We start from the raw sequence: 6,497 nt of genomic DNA, 5'->3' as shown, positions 1-6,497 counted from the left end.
CCATGCTCTTAAAATAATAAATAAATAAATAAATAAATATAAATAAATAAATATATAAAAAAATAAATAAATAAAAATGCCGTATCGCGGCATCAATTCTGGAACTTTGGTCTGACCAGAGACCCGACTTTTTTTCTTTTTTTTCCCCCGCCTAATATAATATTCTAGTTACATGTTCTAACCCTTTGAACAATGCCCGACATTAATATAGTACATTTGATTTTAGCCATGTTCTTGATGGATATGTGTCTTCAGTTATGTATAACGGTTGATGTTATTCCTTACCTTACAACTTCCTGGATATAAATACACGTAAATTAACGTATACATCTTGTGTTCCAATCAGTTTCAAATATTTCTGTAAAGTCTGAATTTCTGTCTGCGAGTGACGTATACGTACGTCATTCCATTATGTCAACTCGGAACAATAAATTACGTTATAGAAATACGAAGTCATATATACATATTTAGTACATACCTATTGTACGTTACTATAGTGATAAAGACGTTTTGAAACCGTGTGATACATTTATTTTGTATCGCACATATGTGGATCTATACCGGAACTTTTAAGTGGGGAATTCCCTTTTTATTTTTACTACAGTTAGCGCCTTTTACTTTTTATCGTATTTGAAACGTTACACAAGGCTGCCGCAGAGTATGATTCTTAACGTTAAGTAAACCCATGAAATGAGTTTTTATCATAGATTTAACAAAGTGTGGGTATAACTTTAAATTAGAAACCGTTTTTGTAAAACGTAAAAGAAGATATGTAATAAATACAGAACTTCACATACGTTGTTTTCGCTTCCGATTTATTGCACTAGTTTATTTTGCGAAAGAACATAGGCCTATATATTCTTGCACAAAATAAACTCGTGCAATAAATAGTAAGCAAAAACAACGTATGTAAATTTATCATATAATATCTTACAATTTCAGTGCAAAGTATGTGATATTTTTCAGATCACATACTTTAAGAATTTGGTAAGTTTGCAAATTAGACGTTAATTAATCGAGGTCTCGGTACTAGGTTTATTGACATTTAAGCAAACATACTAGGGTAACACTCCATAATTCACGTAGTGTTAATTTTTACGGATTGAAAGTAGGGTCTGTCCCTTTAACATCGCACATTTGATTTTAGTCATGTTTTTTTTATGGGTAGTTCTCTTCAGTTATGTATAACGGTAGATGTTATTCCTTACCTTACAACTTTCTGGATATAAATATACGTAAATGAACGTATACAATTTGTCTTCCAATCTAAATTCAGATACTTCCATTAAATCTGAATTCTGTCTCTGAGTAACTAATACGTGCGTAATTCCATTATGACGTCAACACTTTGTGAAACAATAAATTACGTTAGTTAATGAAACAGGAAGTCAGTCACATACCTTATTTCAATCAAATACAAAAACAATTTCCCAAACGGGGAATCGAACCCCGGCCGTCGCGGTGAAAGCGCGAAATCCTAACCACTAGACCACTTGGGAATCTGCTTTTCAATATAGAATATCAGGTTACTACATTTTGATATCGTGGTTATTTTGCGAGCTATAAATAACGGTGTAACTAGCGAGCTTCGGCAAACCTGTTGCACCGTTATCGAACCGAGCCAAATAACCACGATATGAAAACGTAGTAACGTGATATTCTTTTTTATCATGCAACCCCTTTCAAGTTATATTTTTGTAATATGTTTCAGTCAAAAGCGGTATAAAATCTATTAGTTTTATCGTGTAGAAACTACTTCCGGAAGTCGGACAATAGCAGGTGCCCAAAAAAGCATCTTGGGAATGGCATAGCCAGCCTAACAGTTATGTTTCCAAATTTTAAATAAAATACTTTGATTATATTTCAAAGTCTTTTGTGTCATATTACCGTTTTTGTACAGTTTTCTGTGAAAATATACTCGAGTTTATGTGTGACCTGAAGATCGACATGACTGGCTGCTAGTAACTGTGACGTCAGCCGCTGTTCCCAATGTAAATGTTCAAAATGTTTAATTTAAAAACACTGGCTAATTCCGAATGGGAGCGAATTGAAAAATAAGAGGTAATTTGATGTTACAGAAAGTGTAAATGTCATATTTATTTATGCAGTTCAACAATTATTGACCATTGTAAATGCATGTTTGAAAAATTAGAAAACATCTACCTGAAAATTGACCAAACATTCGTCATGCGCACAACTCATTTCCTAGTAACATGATAACACTTCCTAGTGACATGATAACACTTCGAATTATCAGGTCAGTAGGGAGCATGGTTGCATGTCATGATAACACTGAATAACTAACTGGTTACTGTAAATGTGTTATTTGAAAATGGCATTTGTAAAATGGGGTCAGAAAGAGTAACTACAAATTGATATGTAACAACAGCTTCCCAAGTGGTCTAGTGGTTAGGATTTCGCGCTCTCACCGCGACGGCCGGGGTTCGATTCCCCGCTTGGGAAATTATTATTTTTTACATTTTTGAAAATTTTAGAATATAAAATGCCCCGCACGACTAAGAAAGCTTTCCCTATATATAAACAAGAACAAAGCAAACAAACAAAACCAAAAGGCAATTGGTCTTATAGAGTACCGGTAGTTAGTTGCTTAATTTGTAAAGAAAACCTTATTTTGAATATTTAATAGAAATTCAAAAATGTCAAACCAGTCTGCCCCCTACAAATGTGGGAGCTCATACGCCAATGTCTATTAGTTTCTGAAGACTTCCCCAGAGAATCAGATTACCAACTTTCAGAATAATCCGATCAAAACTATAGGAGACAGATTTTGAAACTTTCAATTTGTGTTGTTTTGTGGGTTTTCTTCTGTTTTCTTTTTTTCTCTCTCTTTTTTTTTTTTTTTTTTTTTTGGGGGGGGGGGGGGGGGGTAAACGGAAATACCTTAGTTTCAGCCCATGAAAAATTAACACTACGTTTGGTTAATCTACAAACCTGTAACACATTTGGATATAGTTACAATTGAGTGAAACATGAGTCTGTGATTTTGAAATGGTGAAATACCCTCTAGAGGGTGTATACTACCAAATCAAATCCCATAGACGACAATAGTAACATATGTGGCTAAAACTCCTACCTGCAACGTATCAACCGACATAAACGCCACGGATATAAATACTACCACCCCTCACACTTAAAGTGAATCAGAAAAAAATGGGGGTCAACCTGCTCGTTTCTGAGATAACGGGTAGTGTCTATCACTACCCTAGTTCCGCACAAAATTCGAGTACTTTTTTTTACAGGTACCCCATACATGTTTCAAGCACAAGGCTACTTGACACATTGGTACTAGATGAAATAAAATTGCATTTTTTTTTAACCCAGATAAAACTATTATTTTTTACAACCAACACACTCACATTTATAACCAATCACAGGACTTGTGGTGTTCACTTCTCTATCAAAAGTTCGGTGCACCTCCACTACCACTACCCAACTTTGACCCAGCCGGAAGTTATTTGGTCTAGCACTACCTATAAACAGACTAAAACTCGACTCCACAATTGTTACCTCTCAGACGCACGTGCGTTTTTTAAAAATATGAAAAATGCATTTTGTGATATTAAAAACACCAGGATAACCAAAAACACTTCGAATGTACGGAAAGGGATAATCTAAACAATAAAATCTAAGTAAAGTATTATTTCAGTTATCAAAAAACGTCTCTAATAGTAAAAAATATGCCTTAGAGTTTAAAGACTAGGGTATGTCCCTTTAATTTAATAAAAATTGAAATAACTGTTCAAATGTTTCAAAAATATTTCTATCAGTTTGTGGATAATACCCCTGAAATTTATTGTACCACGTTCCAGAACAATTCAATCAAAACTGTAGAAGGAAGGGAAAAAAGTTGATGGCTGGACACACGGCGGGACGCGGAAAATCGGTGTAAGAAAAGCTCTTCTGACGAATGTCAATAGAGCAGCTACCCCTACACCTGAAATTTTTGAAATAAAAAACGGCCTACGCTCTCTCACACACAAACAAAACACACACACATGCAGACCCGCGCACGCACACACACAATCAACATGACATTTAAGCACTATTACATATATTTCGTATACAGTTTGGTTTGACTGCTGTTTGGACGATTATGTTATTCTTGTTATTTTATTCCAGTGATGTGACCGTTTCCATAAATCAGTATGAATTCGATTTTTGCCGGGGTTTTCTTGCTATGTCATAAAACCGCATTTGGATCCAAAGTGCCATTGCGCATGAACTAGGGCGGGCATTCCGATTTCAGTTTTAAAATGCCCCTTATTTCGGTATCAAATGTGCAATCTGTGCAATCCATGCTCTTAAAATAATAAATAAATAAATAAATAAATAAATATAAATAAATAAATATATAAAAAAATAAATAAATAAAAATGCCGTATCGCGGCATCAATTCTGGAACTTTGGTCTGACCAGAGACCCGACTTTTTTTCTTTTTTTTCCCCCGCCTAATATAATATTCTAGTTACATGTTCTAACCCTTTGAACAATGCCCGACATTAATATAGTACATTTGATTTTAGCCATGTTCTTGATGGATATGTGTCTTCAGTTATGTATAACGGTTGATGTTATTCCTTACCTTACAACTTCCTGGATATAAATACACGTAAATTAACGTATACATCTTGTGTTCCAATCAGTTTCAAATATTTCTGTAAAGTCTGAATTTCTGTCTGCGAGTGACGTATACGTACGTCATTCCATTATGTCAACTCGGAACAATAAATTACGTTATAGAAATACGAAGTCATATATACATATTTAGTACATACCTATTGAATGTTACTATAGTGATAAAGACGTTTTGAAACCGTGTGATACATTTATTTTGTATCGCACATATGTGGATCTATACCGGAACTTTTAAGTGGGGAATTCCCTTTTTATTTTTACTACAGTTAGCGCCTTTTACTTTTTATCGTATTTGAAACGTTACACAAGGCTGCCGCAGAGTATGATTCTTAACGTTAAGTAAACCCATGAAATGAGTTTTTATCATAGATTTAACAAAGTGTGGGTATAACTTTAAATTAGAAACCGTTTTTGTAAAACGTAAAAGAAGATATGTAATAAATACAGAACTTCACATACGTTGTTTTCGCTTCCGATTTATTGCACTAGTTTATTTTGCGAAAGAACATAGGCCTATATATTCTTGCACAAAATAAACTCGTGCAATAAATAGTAAGCAAAAACAACGTATGTAAATTTATCATATAATATCTTACAATTTCAGTGCAAAGTATGTGATATTTTTCAGATCACATACTTTAAGAATTTGGTAAGTTTGCAAATTAGACGTTAATTAATCGAGGTCTCGGTACTAGGTTTATTGACATTTAAGCAAACATACTAGGGTAACACTCCATAATTCACGTAGTGTTAATTTTTACGGATTGAAAGTAGGGTCTGTCCCTTTAACATCGCACATTTGATTTTAGTCATGTTTTTTTTTTTTTATGGGTAGTTCTCTTCAGTTATGTATAACGGTAGATGTTATTCCTTACCTTACAACTTTCTGGATATAAATATACGTAAATGAACGTATACAATTTGTCTTCCAATCTAAATTCAGATACTTCCATTAAATCTGAATTCTGTCTCTGAGTAACTAATACGTGCGTAATTCCATTATGACGTCAACACTTTGTGAAACAATAAATTACGTTAGTTAATGAAACAGGAAGTCAGTCACATACCTTATTTCAATCAAATACAAAAACAATTTCCCAAACGGGGAATCGAACCCCGGCCGTCGCGGTGAAAGCGCGAAATCCTAACCACTAGACCACTTGGGAATCTGCTTTTCAATATAGAATATCAGGTTACTACATTTTGATATCGTGGTTATTTTGCGAGCTATAAATAACGGTGTAACTAGCGAGCTTCGGCAAACCTGTTGCACCGTTATCGAACCGAGCCAAATAACCACGATATGAAAACGTAGTAACGTGATATTCTTTTTTATCATGCAACCCCTTTCAAGTTATATTTTTGTAATATGTTTCAGTCAAAAGCGGTATAAAATCTATTAGTTTTATCGTGTAGAAACTACTTCCGGAAGTCGGACAATAGCAGGTGCCCAAAAAAGCATCTTGGGAATGGCATAGCCAGCCTAACAGTTATGTTTCCAAATTTTAAATAAAATACTTTGATTATATTTCAAAGTCTTTTGTGTCATATTACCGTTTTTGTACAGTTTTCTGTGAAAATATACTCGAGTTTATGTGTGACCTGAAGATCGACATGACTGGCTGCTAGTAACTGTGACGTCAGCCGCTGTTCCCAATGTAAATGTTCAAAATGTTTAATTTAAAAACACTGGCTAATTCCGAATGGGAGCGAATTGAAAAATAAGAGGTAATTTGATGTTACAGAAAGTGTAAATGTCATATTTATTTATGCAGTTCAACAATTATTGACCATTGTAAATGCATGTTTGAAAAATTAGAAAACATCTACCTGAAAATTGA

General features: G+C 34.0%; 3 non-coding genes across 3 annotated transcripts; 1 reads left to right on the top strand and 2 right to left on the bottom strand.

The window, feature by feature from the left end:
* Nucleotides 1-1,427: 1,427 nt before the first annotated feature.
* On the bottom strand, nucleotides 1,428-1,499 carry Trnae-uuc. Its single transcript has one exon. It is a non-coding gene; the product is annotated as a tRNA-Glu (tRNA).
* Nucleotides 1,500-2,391: 892 nt separating this feature from the next.
* Nucleotides 2,392-2,463, top strand: Trnae-cuc. Its single transcript has one exon. It is a non-coding gene; the product is annotated as a tRNA-Glu (tRNA).
* Nucleotides 2,464-5,750: 3,287 nt separating this feature from the next.
* Nucleotides 5,751-5,822, bottom strand: Trnae-uuc. The gene has a single exon. It is a non-coding gene; the product is annotated as a tRNA-Glu (tRNA).
* Nucleotides 5,823-6,497: the final 675 nt, after the last annotated feature.

This window comes from Gigantopelta aegis, unplaced genomic scaffold (genome assembly GCF_016097555.1).
Source record: "Gigantopelta aegis isolate Gae_Host unplaced genomic scaffold, Gae_host_genome ctg9558_pilon_pilon, whole genome shotgun sequence".
In the NCBI taxonomy this organism is placed as follows: Eukaryota; Metazoa; Mollusca; class Gastropoda; order Neomphalida; family Peltospiridae; genus Gigantopelta; species Gigantopelta aegis.
The sequence above is the reverse complement of the archived record's forward strand: the minus strand, read 5'-3'. Positions and strand labels throughout refer to the sequence as shown.